The sequence below is a fragment of the Leptonychotes weddellii genome, chromosome 5 (genome assembly GCF_054177405.1).
Source record: "Leptonychotes weddellii isolate Sample4059 chromosome 5, ASM5417740v2, whole genome shotgun sequence".
Classification (NCBI taxonomy): Eukaryota; Metazoa; Chordata; class Mammalia; order Carnivora; family Phocidae; genus Leptonychotes; species Leptonychotes weddellii.
This window is the reverse complement of record NC_138373.1, coordinates 60995379-61023303: the sequence shown is the minus strand read 5'-3', so window position 1 is coordinate 61023303 and position 27925 is coordinate 60995379. Positions and strand designations below refer to the sequence as shown.

General features: G+C 33.7%; 1 protein-coding gene and 1 long non-coding RNA gene across 2 annotated transcripts in view; both read right to left on the bottom strand.

Moving 5' to 3' along the window:
• The window catches only part of ZEB1 (zinc finger E-box binding homeobox 1), a 162826-nt gene that overhangs the window by 89313 nt on the left and 45588 nt on the right, over positions 1-27925 (bottom strand). The window lies entirely within an intron of this gene.
• The window catches only part of LOC145721686 (uncharacterized), a 28002-nt gene continuing 18454 nt past the window's right edge, over positions 18378-27925 (bottom strand). Inside the window, exons 2-3 of the long non-coding RNA XR_014145527.1 lie at positions 23094-23236; positions 18378-22063 (exon numbers count right to left, since the gene is read on the bottom strand). This is a non-coding gene — a long non-coding RNA (uncharacterized LOC145721686). The remainder of the gene's footprint in view (positions 22064-23093; positions 23237-27925) is intronic.

Here is a 27925-nt window from a genome sequence, read left to right as displayed (position 1 = left end):
AAATAATATTCTATATTAAAAATCTGGGGAAAAAAACACTCTTCAGATAAACACACTTCTGCATAGGACCTAAACTATAGCAGAAGAAATAATTTCAAACATTTCAACACATTTTTATACCAGCTATAAAGGGTAGAAAACCAACAAGACATCACCATTTACATCTAAGATTATTACCAATAACTCAGCATGGATTAACAATTCGCTATCTCATATTCTGAAGCCCTCTCAAACTTGGGTGGCTCTTAAAACACTGAGTAATTCTGAATAACTTTTTTTGTTATTGTTCACAGTGGAAGAGAAATTAACATTTATTGCTAAAATGATTTTTTTTAAAGATTTTATTTATTTATTTGACACAGAGAGAGAGAGAGCATAAGCAGGGGGAGCTGCAGGCAGAGGGAGAAGCAGGCTCTCTGCTGAGCAGGGAGCCTGATGTGGGGCTCGATCCCAGGACCCTGGGATCATGACCTGAGCCGAAGGCAGACGCTTGACCGGCTGAGCCACCCAGGTGCCCCTAAAATGATTTTATAAAGGGTTACAAAACAAAATAACCAATCAATTTAGTGTTTCTAAATTATCTTGCATAATGCAAAAAAGGCAACAAATATCCCAAATACAGGTTGTACATTCAAATGTATTTTTCACTTTTCTATACTTAGACTCACTCAAACCGTATTTACAAAATCATCAAAATATGTCACGGTGTTGAGAGTAAATTGTAAATGGCTCTATTAATGTCAGAAATGAATAGGTCAATGACAAATAACTGATGGTGTAAATAAAATAAGATTTTTTAATTAAAAATTTAAAAATTAACAATACATAAAAAGACTTTAAAAGAGATACGATCTGACCACCCATAAGCACTGCCCCCTCCTCCATGATGAGAGAGACATTTTGTTTTCTAGCAGTGGTATAGTCATATCAGTATTAGCAGCGGCAGCCGCAGCAGTCAGGATGATTAAGGTATCCTTACTTAATTTATACAACATATAAGGGCTAAATGTTCCTAACGTTACTTCTCAGAAATGTAATTTGGTTTATACACATGTATTATGCCAATGGTTAAGAATTTTTTGACACTGAAGTTTCCAGAATTAAATGAAGAAGGTAAAAATCAATCTATTTTTATAGGACTGTTCTATCTTTTCACAGAAAACTTGTTCTCCCTTTTGAACAGCTAGTTATATTGGAAACATAAACTTTGTATTGCAAGGAAAGACTTAAGGACATTGCATTTCATCATCAGCAACGTCTACCAGGTCAAAGGTCTTTGTAAAGTAAGGATAAGGAGGTGGACAAAGGTGATAACAAAATTATTCTGAGTGAGAAACAATGTATAACTGATAAAACTTGGATTAGATGAAACCTATGATTCCTGTTTCTCAATAATCTTGTTCGAATAAAGCTGATCTGCTCATGTTAAGTTTCAGTCTTTCATCAGTAGTTAAGCATTATAAACTATGAACAATGCTTTTATCATTCTTTGAGTGGTGTTCCTTATTTAATATATCTAAAGGTCTAGTTGACAATGCTGCTATTTATAACAAGCGGGGACTGAATTTTACTTTACTAAGAGATCTTAAAAGACAGAAGGGAGATAGATATGACACATAAAAGGCTTCACATAAATATTATGAAGTGTCCAATACAATGCCACACATGTCAGGAATATCATCAGATAATCTATAATGAGTCATTACAGGTACAAATGTGAAAACATTAAATCACAACCTCTAAAATCACACAGTCATTAATAGAGAGATGGAATTACAGAGGTGGCCTTAGTTTGAGAAGCGAATAATTTCATACCTAAACTGAGAATAATGTGTCTCACATAAGAACCCCCTTACTAATTTTCAAACTTATTTTAAAACAATTATGATTTTAATGGGTTGTTTACAAGACGATGTTACATTTTGTTATGCTCCAATTAACCCTTTAAAACAACAGAAAAGGGCTCCTGGGTGGCTCAGTTGGTTAAGCGACTGCCTTTGGCTCAGGTTATAATCCTGGAGTCCCAGGATGAAACCTCACATTGGGCATCCTGCTCAGCAGGGAGTCTGCTTCTCCCTCTGGCCCTCCCCCCTCTCATTCTCTCTCTTTCTCTCATTTTCTCTTTCTCAAATAAATAAATAAAATCTTTAAAAAAAAATAAGACAAAACAACTAAGGTAAAAACACTCAATAACCTATCTAATGAGAACAAATTTATACATAATTCACCGTATAAGTACAAACCAAAATTTTAGCAAACATCATGGTTCATTTAAAATTTCTTCCCTAAATTACTATATTATCATTCCAGTAGAGCTATTATTACCATTTGAGAAGAGAAGAAAAACAAGTAACATTTGTTGAACTAGAGCAACTGCGCCAGGTACTATGTTGGATGCTTTCAAACATTAACTCATTTAATTCTGAAAGTGGCAATAAAATCTTATTAGCCCCATGTTACATCTCAGAAAACTGAGGCACAGAGAGATTAACCGATTTACAAAAATTACATCTGGGACTGAAAAGAGTAAAGGAAAGAGAGAAAAAAGGACTTTGCTAGTCCTTGGAAATGCTATTAAGAGGGAAAGGAAGTGTGGGAGGGGCGGGAGCTTGGCCAGGAGCCAGCTGGGGAGGAGCCTTGGCAACGGAAGTGCTCAGCAGCAGACAACCCAAAGAGCTGCTTTAGGGGCAGCTGGAGACACACACTGGCAAAGAGACCAAGACATTTTATCTTTTTATGTTTATGAACATCAAGTTTATTGTAATTGCCATGAAATCATAAATATGTTCAAGCTACAAAATTAAACTGTAAACAACTCTCAATATTAAAAATATGAACTATCTCTGTATTCTTAATAGAATCAAAGCTTTATAGGTAGCCTTAAGAAGAGACCATATTTTGTCTCTTTCAAACTTTTTATTCTGGAAAAAAACCCACTGACATGCCTATTAGTGAACAGTTGGGCACACCAGCTTCACTCTCCATCAGCTTTTCCTCATCTCTTGTATTTGTTTGTTCCTTTCCTCTTTTTTGACAAATATGTTCAGTCCTTTTGCCCAATAGGTTTTGCTTTCTAGTTCTACACCACCCCAAGTCTATGGCCACTGATTCCTAAAGCTGGTGCCTTCCTACCTCTGTATCTGTAATCACACATTCCCTTCCGTTTTTAACTGCAGCTTGTCAAAAGCAATTTCTCTCATCATCCACATAACTAAAATTCCACCTCCTGTGTAAAGCTTTTTAGGCTAAAGAAAAAGATGCAATTTTGCTAGACTATTCCAACAGAAACAAGGGTTTATTATCTGTGAAGCCCAAAATACACTCACCATTTTATCAATATACTCTCTGACTTACGCTATTTGTTCAGTTGCTTACACATGTCTTCTAAAGGGCTGTGTTGACAGTGTATAAGTTTTAGGCTTCTGATGAGCAGACATTATTTTTTTAACTTCATTTTTACAGTTAAAATAACTTACAGAATATCATGCCAAACTAGATGCAGAACTAATGCTTCCAATGTAGTTTATTTTCTATGTAATTGTATAATTCTGGATAAAAAGAGGTAAAATAAAATCATTCTTATCCACAATTTAGAATCTATGGCTATTAAAAATTATTAAGTATATCACTCTTTAAAAATGTCCTCCTACAACAGGAGAAACTGCTGGGTAAATCATGGGCTTTGGGGATTCTCTCCCTTAGTTATACTTCCAGGATGTAGAAGAGTTTCAACACCCTTACTAGACTGACAGTACTCCTGCTTAAACCTTCAGCCTGATGCTTCCTGAGAACTCTTTTGGAATACTTATAAACCCAGGCAGTTAAAATATTTTGGATTGAAGCCAAGAAGAACTAAAATCAAGCCAACGAGTCCTTAAAATTATGTAAGAGTCTCACAGAAACTCATTTTATCAATTTTAAAACAGAAATTCCACAAGGAGTCATCTTATAATGAAAATTTTGATATTCCCCCCTTCTCTAGTTTCAAAAAGTTAGTTCTCTATTATATTGCTAGATACTTTATAAAAGTGGGCACGTACTTTCACTAAATTAGCAGAGAAACAAGTAGTGTTGTTAGTTATTTCTCCATACTCCTATCTTTCTCACAATTTTGCTCTAAGAGAGTAGAGTTTCATTCTGTATCATGCGGTTTAAATATAATGAATTCTGGCTGAGATCTGTAAAGCAGAATTACATATAGCAGAAAATCTTATATTGGCTTACTTAAATTTGCAAAGATCCTTATGAACTTAGGCAATCCCCTTCCCCACTCATTATTTCACATGTTATTAGAATAAAAGAACTCTCACGTGAAAGAATGTAAAAAAGGTTTGGCTTTGTTATGCAGTAATGCATGTAAATGCAGTAAATGAAATTAAGAGGCCTAAGCAAGGAAGAGATCTGGAAAAAGAGTCTTGGTGTGATGTAAGCAATAGATGAGTACTATGTAACTATCAAATAAAAGAAACAAGACAGACTCCTTAAAAAACTGCTTGGGATTTTGAATTTCTAAATTTTGATTTCCAAAATCTTTTAAAAATAAACTTTACAAGCATTGTAAAGGCAAGAAACAATTACCATGTTAGAAATAATAACAATATTAGGGGAAATAATTACCAAGTAATAAAGCACCATACTGAATATAAAGTCTCAGGCTCTGTGGCAGAAAACACTACTGTGGTGCACATGAACATGTAATACGTTAACTCAGAAATAAAATTCTGTAGTTCCAACTGTTTTTCCTTCTCGAGCTGTATATACTGTGTATTTACTTGGTAAAGTCTCTGTTAGAAGTTTGATCACCTTTGATATTTTATAAAAAAATTTAATAACCAATTCTTCGGCAAGTGAATAAAGTACAGATGTGAGTACACACACAATCACTTTCAAATTAGGCTAATTTTCCACAATATTTCATTGTCTGTTATACTTTTAAAAAGAATTCCCATTCTGGCCTTACTAGGAAAAGGACAGAAGAAATCTCTTCTTCCGTTTTTCCTCTTTATTCACCGATTGTACAATCAGCTACATCACTTGAGAGATCCAGTCAGAAATGAAAATATAAGGAGGACCCCTGTTTGTGAATTATTAAAAATTTAAAGATGGTAACAGCAGAGCATTCAACCAAGTGCTGCTGGGCCCTGTGTGACTATCCAAATCACGTGTCCCTATTCTTCTCCTATGTGACCTTGACTTTGTTCCACCCCTTTACTCAATCTTCTGTTAAAGACTTATTTCCTCTAGGAAGTCAGCCCCATCTGCCTTCACCTCTTAGCCACCACATGGCTTACTGGCAGAGATCTCATTCACTCTCGGATACCACCACTATCTTCAGATTCGTCAGACTGAATAATAAGGAGAGACACAGTCTGAACATGATGAAAGACAAGGTCCTCAGTCTAGCACAACACCTCTCAATGGTCTTTGAGTTATATTAATTGTAACCTAGTCCTTACAGGATAAGAATAGTATATAATAAATCCACAAAAACATCAACTTGCTAGAAAACTATACAAACACAAAATGCAAACTAAGTAATAATATGAAAGCGAGCAGAAAGTAAACTTAAAATATGACCAAATATGTTACTTTTTTTTCTACAAAGGTAAAAACAAATCCTCTCAAGTAGGAGGTTGCATTTTGCTTTTAACCTGAGTATCATCAGTTCACAAGATTCTAAAAGATGACTTTAAGGCTACAAAGTTGGCAACTTTTTTAGTAAATTAATACTTGCTTACAGAGGTGTTTTATATAGGTAAGTAAAAAATGTATAAAGACAGGTAAGAAGAAGCTTGAATTTATTATTAACAAATAAATAATCCTTTATATTTCTGAAACAAGAAGGAGAATCACTATAATGAAACAAACTTTAAGAGTAAAAAATAAATAGGTTGTAGAAAAGGAAGGGTATGCAGCAATCAGAGAAGCAATGATTGATTTTATTAAGATATACTCTTCAAATATAATTGCAATCATAAAATGTATTTCAAACACACTGTTCCTGCTCTTAAAAGGAATGTGATTTCAATGTCCAGAAAGATAATATACTGAATCTTTTATAACTTAAGCAGAAATTTAATAAATATAGGTCAGTCTGTTCAGTCAACACTTACATAGTTTATACCTTAAAAACTATGTGAATTTTCAGCAGCAATGTGCCTTTAATATTTTCTCTATTTTAAAAGCTGTTTTAATTACTTCAGAAAATAAAATAGGGTTTCTGCAAAAACATGACAGTTTCACATATTAGCATCATGTTTTCATTTAAAGCAAAAGCATAACAGATATCAAGAAGTACGTAGTTTTAAAATACTTTTGAAACATGTAGATAAATTTTATAAAAGCAAAGATAAATATAAAATATAAATAATATACTAATAAACAATCTTTAATACCCACAATATCAGCTATCTTTTAAAGGAAGTAAACAAGATTCTATAAGATGTTGTTTCTATTATTTTGTCAGATCTAGCTAGCCGATTACTAGTGTAAAGACTTATTTTTCGAAGAACTTTTTCATATTTGTCACAGAAATAATGCTATTTTTAAATGCGAGAAATGGAAGGGAAAGTCATCCAAATTTTACACAAATAATTCTTCTCTAAACAAAGGGGTGATTTCTGTGTTTAAATAGCAGAAGAAATTAGTTTAGCTACCTGGATGGAAGAAGGTTATTTTTTGCCTCTATGCTAGAACCCAGTAAAAAAGAGTCACAAAACTAGCTTTAATACATGTAATTCAAACATTACTAATTTTTAATTGGTTGGAGGAGGGGTCACGTAAAGTTACCTAGTTATTAAATGTAGTCGTTCTCAAATTATGGTCCCCAGAACAATAGCATCAGCTCCATTTGGGAACTTTTTAGAAATTTCTTGGAAATTCTGGGGCCCTGCCTACACCTACTAATCAGAACCAATGGGGGAAGAGTCCATCAATTTTATTTATTCTCTAGGTGATTCTAATGCAGCTAACGTTTAAGAACCAGTGGCTTAATATGTCTTCAAAATGTATCATAAGGTATTTGAAATTAAATGGTCCAAATTTCATGTATTTTTTATTTATAAAGTATCCCTAGACCAAGTGAATAGTTTAAGTGCAGCTTAGAAGAAATGCAGAATTTTACAAATACATTAAATCTACTCTTTTTAGCAATAATATAACCAAACCATATGAGAGAGAAATTATGACTGAATGTAATTTTTTGGTCAACAACAGCCTAAAAAGAACCACCAAAAATGCTGTAAGTAACAACTATATAATAAATCTTAGGAATTGAGAAATCGTAAGTGCGTAACACCTACTGAACTCACACCAAGTACAAAATGCAACATAAAAGGAATTCAACATAAAAGAGAGACAACAATATGCCTGTTCCTTAAGGACACCTGATCTGAAAACATAGCTAACTTATGACAGTTTCATCACTTCCACCATAAACTAGGTCCTCTGATAGCATACCATTTGGCATTAATAATACCTGCATCTCTATGCTTCTTTAGTATTCAACATGTTTTTTCTCTTGAAGGTAAATAATCTTTCTGCTCCTGTCATAAAATATATATTCCAAGTATTAGGGACTTTAAAAATTTCCTTCTAATTTTTCACCTTTTCCTATTTTGCCTTCCTGATTAACATCTTTCTTGATAAACCATAAAGTCATTTTCATCCATCTTAGTTTTGAAGCTCATGATATGTCTATATGAACCTTGTTCCCTCACTTACTACTCTTTCTTCCTCTACATATATTTGAATAAAGAATTTTCTGGGCTTCCTTTAAAAAGTGTATTATCAAGCCAGTGAAGCACATCTACTTTCTTTAGATCCCCGAACAAATAAAGTTCCTGAAAGAGGCCACGGAGAACCATAAGACTCTTCCTCCAGTTTAATACCCAGGGCAGTTCTTCTGGCTCTGGCATTAGAAATAATTAATTTGCATTTAGTATGGCAATAGTCTGTATAACAGTATAAAATATAACCAATAATCTTTAAGGAAAAGAAAATTAGCCCTCCTGATTCCTATCACAAAACATTCTGCATATGACCCAACCCCCTAAAAGTGTATTTCCAGTGATTTTATTGAATTATGGTCTCAATCTAACAAGTGTTCTTATAAGAGCAGTACAAGATGGGCATTTATAAGGAAACAAACATTTCTTTAAAAAGAAACATTATTCCATCTGAGACCTGAATTATGCTGAAGCTGTAGAGTAAGAATTTTTAAAATAATTCTTTAGTTTTGACAAATCATTTAAAGCTCCTAAAAAGTTGAATATTAGAAATCCCAAGGTCTCACCCCCCCCACACACAAACACATATGATCCTAATTACAGGATAGAAATATAGAATAAGTGTTTCATACAGGTAAGATTTTGAAAAAGTGTTAACTAAGTACACATTCTAACAACAATAGCTGTTACTGATAATTGATAAGGGTTACTGTTCACTGAATATCAGGCTTTATACTTAGCACTTTATAAATATTCTAATCCTCATGACAACTCTGCAAACTCAGTGCAACTATTCCAATTTTACATGGAAAGAAACTAAATCACCCTTCCAAATCAAGCTTTTCATTTCAAGTTGTCTAAGGTGACACAGCTAGTAAAGTAACACTGATAACTGAACCCAAGGCTAATTCCAAAGTCTGATCTTTCTGCTATAGGATATTGCTTCCCTTAGATTACACTTATACTTATTTTATATATATACTTACATGATATTGTATTTGATTGCATTACTTTTTCTGAATAATTTATTGGGATTTCTGGTAGCTAATAACAATAAGAACCCCCAAAGTATGTACTAAAGAAAATTCCATAGTGCTTTTTCCGAGTCTGGCCTTAATCCAATCTTTCTTGCTCTAAATTTTAATCTATGAGAAGTTGCTTCTGGCTGAGAAAGATAAAGTGAAACAACAGCTCTGCACTTCCTGTGTCAAGTCAAGTGTTTCAGTATTAAGGGAAGTTTAATCTCCAATAGACTTAAGATTGAGCATTTCATGCTCTTTTCATTATAAACCGAAGCTTTCATGAAAGGTCACTAGAAAACAGTAAGAAGAAACAGGAATGAAGTTCAAATAAAACACAAGACACAGCAATTGTCCCAAAGTTGGAAGAGACTTCAGCAATCATCTAATAGCCCAATACTTATTTTGCAGATGACAAAACTGAAAGCTCGAGAAGTAAATGGCTGTCCAGAGTCCCAAGTGATTAATCAAACTTTCCTGACACTCAGTTCAGTACTACTAAGCACATCATTTCAAGAATACCCTCTCTTTTCACTCACAGAATTCTTCCTGATCCTCTCTTTTTATTATTATTACGTTATGTTAATCAGCATACATTACATCATTAGTTTTTGATGTAGTGTCCCATGATCTCTTCTTTTCTTAGGATCATTATTCTTTAGCTACTCAGGATACTTAGGAGCAATATTGGACAAATATTTATTTTTATATCCTCTTTATCCTACATTTATTGGGAAACAAATCTTACCACTCATGTTTATACTTTCTTTTCCATTCTTACTGCCACCACACTGGATGGCAATCTCCAAAAGGAGAACAGTTTATTAATAATGAACATCAGCAATATGGTCTATTATCAGTTGTTTAAAAAAGATAAAAATGGAGACTACAATGAAACATGGAAAACGGATGTCATAATTAAGAATAAAAATCAAATACATATTATGACTACAATTATTTAAAATAGTTATGCATGTAGTCATGACAGAAAATATGGAAATTTGAAAACAGTAGCTATTTCGTGGCTTATAATGGTTACCTTAAAAAGTTATTTTAAAAAGGAATAACCTTAACAAAAGCTACATTGGCAGTCTGAATTCGTATTCATCTTATAAGTTTGCATCCTATGCAAACTTATAAAACATAAAACAAGGGTCCTGAAGTGTACCGTATTTGTACTATTTTTGCAACTCTTCTATAAATCTAAATTACTTCAAAAGAAAAGTTTAAAATACTAAAAAAAAAAACTTCTTACATTGCACTAAATGACCAATACTTTTAATGACAAAAGGATTCTTTTTTTTTTTTAAAGATTTTATTTATTCATTTGAGAGAGAGAGACAGATTGAGAGAGAGAGCACAAAAAGTGGGGAGAGGCAGAAGGAGAAGTAGACTCCCTGCTGAGCCGGGAGCCTGATGTGGGGCTCCATGTGGGGCTGGACGTGGGGCTCGACGTGGGGCTCGATCCCAGGACCCTCAGATCACAACCTGAGCTGAAGGCAGACGCTTAACCATCTGAGCCACCCAGGCACCCCGACAAAAATATTCTTTTTATAAATATCCACATTGTAGCATACTCAAGGTGTCATATTTAATTTTAAATAGCACTTATTTCTTTCAGCATTCTATACTTATAAAATTGGATAAGTAAGGGGTGCCCAGGTGGCTCAGTTGGTTAAGCATTCAACTCTTGATTTCGGCTCAGGTCATGATCTCAGAGTCGAGAGATCAAGCCCTGTGTCGGGCTCTGCTTTGGGCATGGAGCCTGTTTAAGATTCTCTCTTTCCCTCTTCCCCTGCCCCCCAACCCCTGGTGCAGGCACTCCCTCTTTCTCTCTCAAAAAAAAAAAAAAATAGTCAATGGTCAAAACCAAGGATTTGTTCAAAGAAGCACATTTTATATGTTATAATATCAGTATATACAATAATATTTCTAACACCTTAGTTCCATTCATGCTGTCTACTGAAATGTTTAAGCACTTATTAAATGATCCAAGGGCTCTCCAAATCCCTGAATTATTTTAAATTTTTTGCGTTGGCTATTTTCAACTGCATTCATTCATTCATTCATTCAACAAATATTAACTGAGTGAAAAACATGAGCCAGGTACTAAACATCTTTGTGCTGAGGATAGAGCTGTTAGCAAAGCAAACAAAATCCTTGCCTTTTTATTCTAGTGGAAGGTGGAAGAAAATAAACAGGAAAAGTAAGTAAAATATGGGATGGGAGATGGCAATAAGGCTTACAAGAAAAGAAACATAAAGGAGGAAGGAGAATTAGGGGCAGAGTGGGGGAATTTTGCAATTTTAGATTGAGTGGCTAAGTAAAGTCAACTGACTTGAATAAAAATCTCAAACTGATAAGGGTATGAGCTATAAAGATAATAGGGAGAAGTGTTACAGGCAGAGGGAATAGCCAGTGCAAATCTTCCACAGCAAGAACTTGCCTGATGCATTCCAAGAACAGCAAAGAGGTCAGTATGACTACAGCAGAGTGAGTTGGGGGTGAAGAACAGAGTGAGTAGGGGAAGAAAAGTAGTTGATGTCTGGGAGTAAGAGGGGCACAGGGGATATAGCCTGATAGGCCATTTCGTGGACTCTGGCTTTTATTTTCGTAGAGATGAGAAGTCAATGGAGGGTTTTCATCAAGGAGTGACATAACATGACATATTTTAATATAATTACTCTATCTGCTGTATTAAGAATTGACTGAAGTAAATCAAGGGCAGAAACAGGAAGACCAATCATAGGAGGCTTTTGTAACAATATAGGCAAGATGTGAAGATGACCTGGATCATAGATATAGCAGTGGAAATGGTGATTGGTACTGAATTTTGAGAATATAAGGGTAGAGACAAGAGAATATGATGACAGAGATATGGGGAATTATTAGATATGGGGTGAAAGAAAGCTAGGAATCAAGGATGACACCAAGATATATCAAAAAAATGCAGCTATTATTTATTAAGATGGGGAAAACTTGGGGGGAAGTTTTGGTAAGGGCAGGGGAGATAAAGAATTCAGTTTACTACGTTACATTTTGAGAATACTAAATGACTTCTGCTCCTCAGCAAATGGATGGTCATCTAAAGCCATGACACCAGATGAGGTCATCAAGGGAGAGTAAATGTTGGGGGTGGGGGAAAGAGGCCCAAATTCCAAATGTTGGAGCACTACCAATTTAGAAGTTGGAAAGTAAGAAGGAATCAGCAAGAGATTGAAAGTAGCAACCAGAGAGGTAGAAGGATAAATTAGGGGAGTGGAATAACTGTAAGCCAAATAAAGAGTGTGTTCAGTGCTGCTGCTACGCAGGTCAAGTAAGATGAGGATGGAGAAGGGACCAGCTGGGGGTCAGAAACAGGGGCAATTCTGGTGGCATGGCAGGGGTTATAGAAATTCAGAGCACAGACAACTCTTTCAAAGAGGTGAGCTATAAACAGAAAGACAAAGGAAAGTAACAGAGGGAAAATAGGAAAACAAGAACTTTTTATAGGATGGGATGAAAAAAATCCAGTATTATTTGTATGTTGATGAAAAAGATCTGGTAGTGGAGGAAAAAATAATAATGCAGGAGAGGGAAGTCAGAATTGCCCTAATTGTTTGAGACTCAATTATGATATATAATAATTCTCCATTAATAAGAATATTTCAATATTTATCTAAAAGCTAGAATCACAGTATCTCATATATTAATAATATAATTAAAGAGTCAAAAATATATTTAACAGTTCCAGAAATAAGTATATATGTTGAATAAATCAATAAATAATACACTTTTTAGTAACTGCCCTTCCCAATACTTTATCAGTTAAATGTATATTTTCTTTTGCTTTTATACAATATACTTGCTTTAGGTAAATGGTATCTTCAAAGGTAAAGATTATATTTTTATGTTAAGTTGAAGGTCATATTTTAGTATTTATCAATTGATCTGTATTGTGGTCGCCCCCATTACGTATTTGTGAAGAACAAAATCTACCCTTACATTCACATAGTCCTCTGAAATGGATCACTAAGTCCACACTTTTTTATATGCTTTCACTGCAGAATTTAGAAAGCTGAGCTCAACTACTAGCTGAATATCCTGTTATGAAAAATAGACAGATTACCTTACCTAATCAACATTGATAGAATTATACAAATATATGCCCAACTCCAAAAATATCCACAAACCATGTATCCTCTTGTAGCATAACATATGTATTTGGAAGAGCTTAAAAACTGAACTACTTTTAAACCAAGGGTTGGCAAGAAAGCCAAAGGCCAAACAGCAAATATTTTAGGCTTTGAGGGCCATACACAGTCTCTGTTAAGTATTCATCGTCTTCTTTTTTCACAATTGTAATCACTTATAATCCCTTTTTTTATGATTTTAAAATGTAAAAACAATTCTTAGCTTGTGGGCAATATAAAAACAGGCCGAAGACTAGATCTGGCGCATTGGCTATAATTTGTTGACTTCTGCTTAAAACTGTTGTATAGAAGATTAGACATGATCCAGGTGAGTCATATCTCAGGATTAAAGTGGACATTTATTTAAAAGTGCTTTACGTTCTATAAAAAGGAGATATGTATTTTTTCCAAAAATAGGAAGAAAGTTCTACTTGAAATAGCATGCTCAACAAAATGCTTGTATCTAAAAAAGCAAGTTAGTAGTTCTTTTACTGAAAGCCATGAAATTTATAAAATAGCGACTATCTCTGATTACATAATCAATCCAACTAATACTATTTAACTCTTAAATATTGTACCTGTAAATAGTGAAAGAAAAATGTCCAGTAACATTTAATATGTTTTAATTCTATTTTTATTTCCTATATTAAAAATATGTATATGCAAAGGAATTAGATTAAAAATATTTTAAGTAAGGAAAGCAAAAGCTGTTTTATTAACTTTTTTTGGATTGTCAGATCCTTTAAGACTCTGATAAAGGTAATGGATTCTTCCTCCAAAAAAGAGATACATTCAAACTTCTGTCTTAATTTTAGAGAGATCCAGACTCTCTGAAACCAATCCACAGATCCCAGGTGAAGATTCTCTGAACTTAAAAGCACAATCACTTTGCTCCTGCAGGTAACCTCACACGAGGTTTCTAAAATTAAGATAAAAATCTAAGGAATTACCACAGGATGACAAGTAAAACCTAAATAATTACCACATAATGGCAAGTAAAATTATACTTACAGATAATCTAAAAATCAAGACAATAATCCACACTCTTAGATCTGGTGGATTTTTGAGTAATTCAAAGCTTCTTACAACATGGTCAAATTTTAATGAAACATCTCTCTCTCCACGCACCAGCTTGGGCTCCCTGCTGCAGGCTGGCCAGTTTCTCCCTGTGCCCAACATCCGCCATATTTGTTTCTGCACTTTTCTCACGACGGCACCCTTGCCTGTGGTGCTCTTGCCACACCTATTCAAACTCCACTGAGCCACTGGGACCCAAATTAAATTCTACCACCTCCATCATCTCTTCTCTGGTATCACAGCCTGTAACTTCCTTCCCCTGAATTCATCGCTTTTACAACACTATTCAGTTAATCCAGTAATAATTTGTATTATCACACTGTTTTTGTATATGTTCTGAGTCTCCCAACTATAGTGCCAGTAACAAAAGGCAGAAATACTTCTTTGCATCATCATCATCCTAGGCTATAAAACTATTACAAATATGGAATATTTTTCATAAATGTATGTTGAATGAATGAATTAACTTCAATGGCTTCAGAAAGTACTGTTTGATTTCACTATATAATGCTGATTTGGTAAAAATTTGAAAACAAACAAACCGGGGAAAAAAAAAACCCAACTCCAAGAAATGAAATGGAGTATTTAATTTTGAAAACACTACTACCTGATAAGTGGCAGAGCCTAAAGCTAGGGAAAACTGTATAAACCGAAAATCATGATCATGATTGTTTACTGTTTTTTTTTTTTTCATGGACATGATAAAATGCCTTAATTTTAGTTCAAATTTTGTGGGCTAAATATAACACTAAATCATAACTGAGTGGTGTAAACTAGGTAAACTGCCAAGTCTACTAAGTACTCCACCATGTGCTAGGCATTTGCTAAATTCAGCACTATACCAGTTACTCCTCTTCCCATAAAATTTCCCCAGGGCGCCAGTCTCAGGCGGCACTGTAAAGGAGGCAGAGTTCCTAGTTCCCATCCAGGCCCTCTGGTATCTCCTCCCTTTAAAATCAGGTGCTTTCATTCTGCTCCCTGACACCTAGGACTCTCTCTGTGGCTCTTTACCTAGGTTCGTACTTAGGCTTCAGGTTTTACCTCATTTTTATCTTTCCTTTCCCCTACCAAAATTGAATTAACATTTATTGCAGTCACTTTAAGTCTTGCCAAGTAAGTAGGTTAATCATTTCATATAAATAAACTCACTTTAAAGTGTGGCTATTGTACACTAATTCAAGACTGTAATGATAGAAACACAATTTTTAAAGTATGGGGGCATTACAATGCCTTTCATACCATGTATATGGGAAGGTACGACTCCGCACGCATGTTAAGTTAGCAGTACTTCAGGGGAAATATACTATATATACAGATACATGAAAAAAAAAAAAAAAGATGTGCCAAAACCACTCCTACAAACATTAGAAAGAGCATCTGATGAGATTTATAGGTGAAGAACAGATAGTGAGAAAACAAGATTTACAACTTCCCCCAGGTAGAAGAGTTCTTTGTTAGCACGCTGTTATTAATGAATGTAAAGTAACTCATTCATTCAGTTAATAAACAGTTCTTTAGTTGTACAAAGCAGACCCATGCAATGTTTCACAGGTACCTCATATATATGGATGCTGAACTCGTTATCCCCTTCTATCAGTAAAACTCATACAACAATCCATTCCTCTCCAGTGTTTGGACTTAAAGGGCACCACCATCCCCTTCTGCTCAAGTAAGAAACCCATGAGTCATCCTTGGTGTCTCATTCCCTCATCGAATTAATGCCCTATAAATTCTAACTCCTAAATCTCTCTCTAATGTGCCCACTTTTCTTCATCCTCACTGTCACCCTACCAGCTCAAACCCCATTATCTCTCCCCTAGACTTACTGTGAAACTTGCTGAGTTCACATCTTTCTATCCTTCATTGGGCAGATGTGGCAAATCTCACGGTACATTCATATGATGCAGCATTCAGCCACAAGACTGATCACACTGTTTTTTGTATGTTCTGAGTCTCCCAACTATAGTGCCAGTAACAAAAGGCAGAAATACTCAAAATCAGAATGTTATGTCTGGCTTCTTTCATTCATAAGAAATGAGCATATGCTGTAAGCCCCCATTTATATAAAGTACAATATAGGCAATACCATCTATGCAATAAGAAGTCAGGTGAGAGTTGTCCTTAGTAGGTAGAGGCGGGCAAGACTGACTGGAAGGAAAGATGAAAGGGAACTTCTGGGATGGTGATGGTGTTCCGTTTCTTCATCTGGGTGATGGTTACATAGGAGTATTCAGCTTATGAAAATTCATGGAGTGATATACTTATGATATGCTCACTTTTCTAATTGTATTATTAGGCTTTCATTAAAAGTTTTAGAAAAAATAAAATACAGTGTTCAACGTCTTCCCACTGCTCTTAAGCTAAAGTCTGAAGGCCAAATATCTGATAACGACATTAAAGATACTTTGCTGTGCAGTCTCATCTTTCCCTCTCTCCTAAGTCTTTTCAATGTGTCTTATTTCTTCCTTCAGGGCTTTCACATTTGTTTATTCTGCCTTCTCATTTTGTTTGACTAACTCCTAATAATGCCTCAGGTTCAGTTAAAATTTCATTTTGGCAAAGAAGCCTTCTCTGACCCCTGGCTTAGGTTAGGATCCCCTCTATCTTCCCTTTGTACCACTCCACCACACATCTTTAGTAAACTGTAGTTTCTATGAGCACAGGGAATGTGTTTCATTTACCATTCTATTCTCATAATTCTCTATATACTTGATGACTGACTGAATAAATTTATTTCCTAGACAAGAACATGGAAGGTAGTTGTGGCAAAGTTTCAATGTCTCTGTATTGCAATATAAACGGTGAAATTGCTAAAAAAAGTTTTTGATACACGAACTGAAAAGAAGTAAGAGATAAATGCTCAATTGTTAATACACAGAAAGATATAAGCCACACATGTAGGCACACAGAAGCCACTTTTAACAGTTCTGGTTTATTTGAAACTTCTATTTTAAATAATAATCTATGTTAATAAAATTGATATGAAATTGATTGTAAATAAATTTCTACTCATCTATGTTCAGATGTTGGATTAGTTTTGATCTGCCATGTAAACCAAAGCTCCACCACTGATTAATGAGCTGAATGAGTAGGTCAATTAATTATTTCAATTTCTTTGAGTGCCGAGAATAGTTAAAATTGGTCTACCTCAAATTAAAAAAACCAACTATTTCTAAATATTTGTAAATGTTCCTAAGAAGAATTTAAGCTTTTCTACTTTAAACATAAAATTATTTGATGAATGAAAAGTAAAAAATAAAAATTTTATTTGTTAGAATTACCCACAGAAAGTAACATAGATGGCCTATTGGGTAGGATATACAAACTGTTCTTCCTGGATGAAAAACAAAATCTGGCTCACTTCAAAAGTTACCTTCTACAAAGGCAGAGGAGCATAAGTGACAGATAATCACCTTGAGTGATAATGCCCAAAACTGTAATCTATTTCAGAAATCAATGCCATTTTCTATAATGAGCTTTATATTATGCATTTTAGAATCTTGAAGTATAATTAAACTTAAATAAAAAAATACAGGTAGTGTCCTAAGTTGTCTTACTCTTTTCTGCTCCTTTTGGGAAATAACTGCTTTCTATGAATCATCCCTCAAATTTCTTTTCCTTTTAATATTCAATTAATGGTATAAATTAATTAAATCTTGAATTAGGCAGACTTTCCTAGCTAGTACCAGGAAAAAAAAAAAAAAATGAAAAGTAAAAAAATGAAAAAAATGGTATTTCCTTTGAGAAAGAAGTATGAGTTCCTTAATTAATATAGAATTTGATTACTATTTCTAAAGTACTACTGTAATAATAAAAACATCTTCTGATAAAAAAGAATGACCTTAAAATACTCTATCACTGAAAAACAAAGTGAGGTATGCACAGTCTACTGTAGAAGTTCTTTAACTAGGGTCAGGACCAGAAGGAGTCCCAACAATTAACTGCTAAAAGCAATTAACTGCTTTTTTAATACTCTCAAAATAACATTAGTCACTTATTTTCCTGAGCTTTAGTTACTCTCTCTGAATAAAGCATTTGAAAAGAGAAAAAAGTAGGAGTCAAATTATAATAGATAATTCATTTTTTCTTTAACTGATCTTCAAGAATTTATCACACAGTCTCATACTGTGTTGAGAGGCCATGTTTATGTAACAACTGATAAAGATTCTAGTCAAAGGGTAGAATGGAAGAAACTAGTAGCAAGTTAACTGCCCCCATTTAGGCTGGTCTTCTCAAGTTTAATTAATTCAAGGTAAAGCTTTTCCTTCTAAAAACAAGCACAATGGTTGTTTTTTTTTTTTTTTTTAAGAAACAAACTTTAGTTTTTACAAGTATTAAATTTCAAATGAGTGAAGGCAAATAACATATTCTTTGAAATTCAGTTTATCAGTAAAGTGATGATGTTAGACTTGATCAGTGGTTGTTAACCAAATTTTTTGTTGCAAAGCCCTTCAAGAATAGAATGAAAATTATGTACACTCCTTCCAGCAAAAAACACATACATACAAAATTTTAGTATAATTTCAGGGAATTCACAGACCCTTTAAAGCTCATCCAAACATCATTGGGTAAAAAAGGAGCTATGTTTTAAGGTATTTTGCAGCAGCTTTAAATTTTGGTTTCAGAAATAAGGTTAAAGCCTTTAAACCAAAGGCAGTCAGACTTGAGAATAAAAGTGAAAACCCAAACACAATTCGTTAATTTACTCACTGCTGTTAAAGACATTAGCTCACAAAGGCTGAACACCTTACCTATATATAGATGTAGGTGTTAATTTGACAAAATAATTCATACCTTAGACCTTAGAAGTTAGGCAAAGTAAGATTCTTACATAAACCGAGGATATTTCTAGACATGGAAATGTGTGATTTTCACAGCTTTCAAATGACAATAAGTTGTCTCTTCCCACTCCCCTCCTTTCCAGGTTCAATTCCTTCTTAGAGTGAGGAAGAAAACTTTTATATAATATAGGCTATATTTGAGATATTTTAGGTGACTGTTTTGGGAAAAGAGTAATATTTTCAAATCCTTAAATTTCTTATCTAAAAATAATTTTTGGATCACTGCAAAAAAAACAAACAAAAAAACAAACCTTACCTGTAATTCTTGTTCTCTGAAGGAAATGCAGTAATTATAAACATATCCACACTCTTGGGTACATTCTCCTAAGCATGAATGGATTTGGAATGCGCCATAGCTGGAACTGAACTGCTCAACTGCCCAACCGCACTGGCGGCTGGGTCTACCTGCCTGGCTGGTAACGAAGACCTGACACCTGAAGTCATTCACCTCGTGAAGGCAAGTGTTCCCCTTGAGAGGGAGTGTGGAGCTGGTGTAATTACTGTCCTTAGAGAACACGAATTATAAATGGTCTCTTTTCTAGAGGTTAAGAGGGATACAGCTACTCCTAAAGAAACTGTTACATGTTTCAAAACGGTGCTAAAACTGGAACATTAAAAATGTTTAAAAAATACAAATGGAAAGCTGTTCTGGAAAAGAAGGCCTCAGGATGAATGAGAGATACTGGTTTAAGAACTGACTGGGTGTCGACTGGGTCAGGGTCCAATGATCAACACCAGAGCACAGAATTACAAGTACTTAAATACTTGCCATGTAAAGTAAGCCTTATCCTGGCATTTAGCAACCTAATATTTTGTGTTAATGCTTGCCAACTCAAGATGATGTGACAGCTGCAGTGGTAACCAATGGTAGGAAAATAACTTGAAATAGCCAAGACGCTGAAAACTGCCGAGACGGTCACCAAGGGTGAAATGTTTTTCGTAAGATGTGATACTAGCAATAAGCTGTTAGACAGTTTCTATTTTATAAACTCAAGTAACTAATCATTCAAGTCATAAAATTTCATAAACCTTACAGCTTAATGTAATAGTTTAGATTCAAAATGTTTAAATTTGTAAGGACTGAGTCTCTGTGATACAAGCCCATCTTCTGTCTTAAACATCTTAGGGAATTAGGAAGAAATGGGCTATCAGTAGTTCTGGTTTGCATACTGATTTTGGGGGGGCGGGTTTGGTTATCAAAATCCTCTGCAGAGGAAGAGATTCTCTGCTCTAGTCCTACAAGTATCTAGGAAAGTCTGATGATGTCTTCCACTCAGTTAAAACTGGGCAGGATTGCCATATAAAATACAGGACACCCAGTTAAATCTGTATTTCAAATAAATAATTTTTTTCTAAGTACGTCCCAAGTATAACATGAGTCACAATTACACTAAACAATTACTTGTTATTTACTTGAAATTCAAATTAAACTGGGCATCCTGTTTTGTTTTTGTTCTTGATTTTTTGTGTTCTGTTAAATCTGGAAACTCTAAACTAGGGGAGCTTACAGTTACCCAGTGGAATTCACCATGGATGATGCTAAAATGGGAGCTCCACCCTTGGTGTAGATCTGTACTGTCTAATACAGTAGCTACTGCCGTGTGTGGCTTTTGAGCACTTGAAATGTGGCTAGTTCAATAAAAAATTTTTGTAAGTGTAAAATACACATCGGATTTTGAGTATTTCATTGAATAAAAATAAAAAATCTCATAAATCTTTATACTGATTGCATGTTGAAATAATATTTTAGATACATTAGGTTAATTTAAATGTAATTAAAATTAATTTTTCCTGTTTCTTTTTCCCTTTTTAATGTGGTTACAAAACAAACTTAAAATTTTATATGTAGCTTGTATTTGTGGCTTGTATTTTATTTTTACTGAACAGTGCTGGTCTAGATGGCTCCAAGGAGAGGGCTGGGCTAGAATTTCCTTGTTCCTTCTCTAAAAAATCAATACTGGTGAACATAGGGCTGTCTCTCTCACCTTCCTTTAGCTATTAGAGTAGATAGGGAGCATGATCACACCAAACAAACTAAATTTCTAGTAGGGACTGTTTCCATGAATTAGCTATGACTCTAAAAACAAAAGCAAAACACAGCATCTAAGTACTAGTGAGACAAATCGGAAATCTGATCTTTGACAAATCATTCTTACATAATTCAAAAGAAGAAATAAATATAGGATGTATATGTGTGTATGATTAAGTATATATATATATGTATACATAAAAATAAAATCTCCCCAGATCCTAGTTCCAATGCCAAGAGATGAATTCCTTAGTGCCAATATGTTGGGTTTTCACTCCTATATACCATCAAAATCAAAGAACAATAGTTTATTCTACTGCCTAATATGAATGGAGGTGATATAAGTTATTAATAAGAATTGTTTAAAAAAAGATCTTATTTTTCATACTCTAGGTACAGAAGGCAAGATCTCAGTGGTCCCCATTTTATATATTCATGCTACATAACTGATCTGAAATTAGAACACTAGTTCTAACATGGTGAAATAAATTTTTCCTTTTACAAAATGTATTGCCAATACTATTGTAAGAGCTCATTTTTAAAAAGATGGGGTGGTTTTTTGATTAAAAAAATTCAGCTATAATAATACTTTAGGTACCAAATAATAATTTAGTTATTCTTATATCCCACCTTACATTTTCAGTTGGTTTGACTTTTAATTCAATTTTTTTTTCTCAACTGGCTCAAAGAGTTAATGCCTTCATCTATTTTGTCCCATGCTGTTATAAAGGTTAAAAATATTTAACATGCTCTCACAAATAAAAATTCCAAAGAACTATATAGAGAGATTATCTCCAAATACTCAGTGATCTCTATGTCTTCACTATATAACCTATATCATATCTACTTTGAAGATTTAAATCTTTTAAAGTTGCCTAGAGTTACAATAAGCAGGACTAGTTCTAATTCCTCAACTATTTTCATAAAAAATAGTAACCTTGTTCTCAAGGTTTTTTCAAAAAAGGTCTCAGCTGCATTTTTTCCCCATTCTAACAGCAAATACAACAAAGGGTTTTTTTTCTCCTTAATATCTTTTATTATACAGATATAGGAAGTACAAGTATTTTGAAAAGACAATAAAATTTATCATAAACCAGACAGGGCTACCAGACAAAAATCAGCAGATTTCTCCCAAATTTAATGCTTCATGAATAGTTCATGTCTTTTAGAACTAAAGTTTCCAAGATCACTTTAAGAGCTTTAAGAAAAAGAAAAAAAGATGAATGAAACTAGATGTGGACCAATTAATTTCTTTATCAGCGCTTTAAATCCTCATTGTCAATACCATAGTATCCTGGTGACTATAACGTGAATGTTTGGTTAGACATTTAGTCTCTTGGTGGCAGTCCAAATTATTCTTATTTAATGCTAACCTACTTTTAATCTTGATATTTTCAAAATCAACATGCTCCTGTTCTTTTTCATAATAAATGAATGCTTTTCAAATGACAATTTAGTTTAAGATTGGTCTTTTTGGGAGGTGTCAATACATTGTACAATAGAACAATAAGGTTTTCTGATACTAGAGTTTAGAAATAAAGGCAAGACATTATTTATCCTTTATGAGGTTTCCCTCAGGGAACCAACAATGTATATTTCTTCATTTCCTAAAGAAAGGAAAAAGCTATCAGGAAAAAAAACTGCTCATTTTAAGTAATTTTTTTCAATTAGGATCTGACATAAGCAATTAAAGATTAAGAAGGTCTTTGCTTCCATACTTTCTGAAGCTTAATACATATTTTAAAAAATGGTTTAAGGGACTTTTTCTGAAGTAAAGGTAAGAGACAGCTTCAAAAAGATCATGAAAAGCAACTCTTCAGAGTGGTTTATATCACTTTAAGCTATTAAGTCACGAGACTGCTTAAACACTGTCACTGCTTCAAAATTCTTGAATGTAAATCTCAAGACATCCAAGAAGAGTTCTTGATGAGGGATCACCACAGCAATTATTAGACTGATTTAAATGCAGGCTGAACTGGAAGACAAGTTTTACTATAATTGGGAATTTTTTTAAAAAAACACCCGTACATCTCTAGGACATGCTTCACTTCTAAACAAGGAAAACCATCTCTTGATGAATGTGTGCGATGTCTTGCCCACAAGTGGCTGCCTAGGCCATCCTTCTATGAGGAAAGCTGATGGCCTCAAACCCTCAATGGAGCATTCCAAAACCAGACCTGCATTAGGAGCTTGGGCCCATGAGTGTGCACTCACTACACAGTGCTTACCTTTAGAGAACAAGGTGGTTGACACAAACTGATCAAGTTCTCACACCCCACACCTCCAAGAACACTGAAAAAGATCTGCAGATCTTTCTTGGTGCAGGAGGGACCTCTTTTTAATCTTCTTGTGGTGGAAGTTAAAGATTTTCCTGAAGGAGGAGAGAAGAGTAAAATATTATACTGAGATCATACCATCTGGTTCAAGTTTATCTACCTATATATTACAAAATGTAGGTTCTGAAAAAAAGAAATTAGATAAAATCATGAGTATTTCAAAACCACATTCTCTTCTTTCAAAAAAAAGAGTATCTTCCCTAAAGAATACTGCATACTCCAAACACTACTCCATAAACCCAAAACTTCAAGTGGCTAGTTTAAACTTCTACCCCAGCACTGAATTATCAGTTGGGAAGTTGAGAAAAATACAGAAAATCCTGGGTTGCCAAATGATCATACTTGTAAATTCCATTAGAAAAATCAGTAAAGCTAAATTCGTTGAAGACTACTAGAATGTAAGCTTCCAGAGGAAAAGGGTTTTGACTTTTTTTAACACTGATTATCTGAAGAGCCTTAAATAGTTCCTAAAACATAGTAAGCACTAAAAAAATTTGAACGAAAGAATATTAACCTGTTAGTCAATATTCTCAAGGTCAATACTTGCATAAAATAAAACAGTAAGAAGTCTACAAATATTCTAAGGAGTCTGAAGCGTGTTATATAAAAATATTAGTAATGTAAACCTCTAACTACATATTAAGAATGTTTTTAAAATGCTGTACCTTAACATATTTATGAGAAAATGCTATGAATCTATTACAACCCAAATCCTAAAAAGAAATGGAATACTTTGTTCAGATCAGGAAATCATACACTGTATCTTAAAAATAATATTACCAAATATCAAACAAAATAAGCTTAATACAGATAAGAACATGCTTTCTTAATACATTAGTATTATTTTTCATCTTTTGAAGATACTATACTACATAAGCCAAGTGATAATATGATTATCTATAATTCTAAGTAAAGCAAATCGTAATATTAAAGTGAAATCAGAAGATGCCATTCTATCAATATATTTATATATATTTTAAATATGTACAGTTTTTTCAATCTCAAAAAACACAAAATTTAAACAAGAAATGCTGAACACTATTCATTTATTTCTTTTTCTGTTACTTATAGACTGTTACTGAAAACAGACTGATTTCCTTCAAGTGTTTTCTAGCCCTTTTCAAATTTGATAAATTAGGGAGAAAAAGAAGAAATGCTAAAATCAGTAACAGATTAATCAATCATATTGATGAAGGACTGAATATGTATATATTTTTTAATCCAAAATGCAAGGTCACTAAAATCAGAAGAAATAACTATTATATAGTAAGTACTTGCTTTCATTTGACCCCAAATTTCACAAATGTGGAATTGGTCCTCAAAACAAACTGGACAGCCCATATGGGGCATTTCATTTTAGGGAATAGGCAGTCATTTAATGTACAGCCAAAACCACAATTAAAAAAATAGGTAGTAAATCTAGGATTATGCTTACCCTGTATCATTAAAACAATGCTTTAGCTAACAGATTATACCTTAATTATAGTAGTAAAAAGCTTTTCACATTTCACAAATAAGTCAACTGAATATCTTGTATCAGGGAATCAATTAAGCTTAAGTGTGAAAAAAGGAAATTTTAAAATAAAACGTGAGAAGCTTAGTCTAAAACAATTCTCTCATTTGGGACATTTTGCAAGCCTTTGAAACTAACTTTGTGGGGAAGAGATGAAAAGAGTTACAAAGAACTAAGTGTAACAGTATGCCAAAAGGAGCTTAGAAGGGGTAAAGGAAAACACTAGGTTGGAAATTTTGCTAAAAGGAAAAGATTCGGCTAGCTAGGTGAATCTCCTCCATACCCAGGAGGAAAATAGGACACCCAAAATAGAGGCACTGACTAAGAACTCCTTTAAAATCCTTACTCACATTATTGAAGAATGAATCTTTGGTCTTATTTCTACTAGCGGGAGGGATGAAGTCTAAGTTTATCACATTCAGAGATTTAGTGTTCAATTTTTAATTTCACTTGCAAGTATATATTAAGCTATACTAACAACTACTTTAGGTTCCTTAAAAAATTGCCCTGAGCAGCCTAATTTCTCTTCTTCATCTTGACCAATGTTTCTCCTACTGCCTATAGTAAAGATCTGTTTTTTAAATTTTTTTTTTCAAATTTATACTAAATTCTAGTTAGTGAACCTATAGTGTAATACTGATTTCAGGAGCAGAATTTAGTGATTCATCAGGTGCATGTAACACCTAGTGCTCATCACAACAAGTGCCCTCCTTAATATCCATCACCCATTTCGCCCACCCCTCACACACCTCCCTTCCAGCAACCCTCAGTTTGTTCTCTATTGTTAAGAGTCTCTATGGTTTGCTTCCCTCTCTTTTTTTCTTTTCCTTCCCCTATGTTCATCTGTTTTGTTTCTTAAATTCCACATATGAGTGAAATCACATGGTATTTGTAGTAAAGAACTGTTTTTATTCCCATTGGGGACCCATACTCATGGACTACTATTGCTCCAAACTAATATTCAGCTTATACTACATAGAACTCTACAGGTAGCTTCATTAATAACTAGATCAGTTCAATGAGATAAGATAGGTGATGTGCTTGGATGACAAACAACTATCACATTGCTATAAAAATTTCTAAACAAGTATGAAATTGAGAGTAAGCATTTAGTCATGGACTGGTATAACCAGCACTAGTTTGCAGCCCATATTTTAAGGAAAGCTGATCTAAGTTACATGTATAAGGTCTTACAACACTGTTCCTCCTTATACTTTTTCACTAAATTCACTTTCCAGTTTTAATTCATTTGTGCCCTTAGAAATTACTAATAATCAAATGACTTGTTGCAGTACATTCCTTTTATCAGTTCCACAGAACTATACAACAGAATTTTTTGCAATGGTAGAAATGTTCTATAATCTCCTCTGTCTAAATGGTAAACATTAGCCGTGTGTGCTATTGAGCACTTGAAATGTGGCTAGTGTGACTGAGGAACTGAGTTTTTAATTTTATTTAATTTAAATTAATTTAAATGAAAATTGCCACATCAAGCTAGTGGGTACCATATTGAGTAGCACAGCGCTGGGAGTGGTGTATTATTTTCACCTGATCTTTTAATCAGCATTTAAAAAAAAATCACCCATTTCCTTCTATCCTAACAGATATTTTAATTGTGAATATCACTTTCCTTATGTACATACAAGTTATTTACATTCTTGTAATCATGTCATATAAACTTATTTTCACCTAACATTTCTCCATATTTCTAGAACTGCACTGTCCAATACCATGGCTACTAGCCTTACGTGAGTATTTCAGCATAAATAATGTTAAATAAAACTTAAAATTCAGTTCCTCAGTTGCCCTTGCCACATTTCTTATGTTCAGTAGCTACATGTGGCTAATGGATACCATACTGGACAGTGCAAATTATAGAACTTTTCATCAACATAGAAAGTTCTATTGGACAATTGTTCTAGAATCTTCAAAAATAATTATTTAAAGACAACATGATATTTTACATTGATGTTCTATAATTAGTCTCTAAGCATTTTTTTTCTATATCTATGACTTTTAATTAGCACAATATTTATTTCCTAAATTCCTATGAGTGAAATATCTGAACATTACTGTGACTATCAGCATATACTCCTGGTATTACCTTCCAAAAGAGTTTGGTATCACTGTTTATCTTGCCAATATTAGATTTCTTTTTAAAGAATTTAGTTCCTTTAATACAATGAAAAAACCGTGGAAAGTCATTTTACTTGTAACTTTGTGATAAGTATAAGGGTAGATATTTTCCCTTGCATTTATTATTCATATTCATTTTCATATTCTTAATCTGTCATATTTTTTCTCATTTATATATTAGGATCTTGATGTCTAAATTAGCATATTCTGCAATAATATAAAACTGTTAAAGCTATTATCATTTCTTTGTAACTTTTGATGCAGAGATTTCCTACAATCTCCTGTGATCCTTTTAATTATTTCAGTCAAACAATTTTTTTAGATATTCAAGTACATCTTTACACCTTGGAGAGTTACACTAATGCATCAAATATGAGATGTAAAGGTATTTTCTATGCTTTTTCTTTTAAATTCCTATGGTTATATAAAGTATGGATGAATTTTTTTTTTGTCTAATCAGTTTTGCAGTTACACCACTGAAGACTACTATTTAATACTATTGAGTAAATATCCTTTAAGTGGCCTCTCCTATAGGAAAGAATATTTTATCATATATTCAGTTATTATATGTAGATGGGACTAATTTTGGATTCCTAATAATGCTGCAGTGATCCATGTTTTACAAAATGGAAGAAAGGTTTAATCTTCAGAATTTCCTTAAGAAAGCAACTGTATTAATTTAGGAAAGTGTATGAGTAGAAGGAGGGCACGGATGTGGACAATAACATTTTGCTCAAAGACCAAGAAAAAAATCTGCTGGTTCTGTCACCTACTCAAGAGTTTCTAAACTTACAAACTGCTAAATAAGTTTTGGAAACTAGTTAAAAAGGACCTGATTTCACATTGGTATTGGCACTGGCAAAAATCAGGATGGCATGCAAGCAGAAGCAAGAAACATGAGGTGCATTAGTCAAGCACAAAAATCTCATCCTGTAAGTCACAGGACGACAGGCATTTCTCTTAACTCTCACTGACCAGGAAGTCAGGGTCAAGAAAAGTTTATATTTAAATCGCCAAGGGGCAGAGAGGTCTCTTGTAGTATCTGGGCTACATATCTATCTATTCCTGCATCACT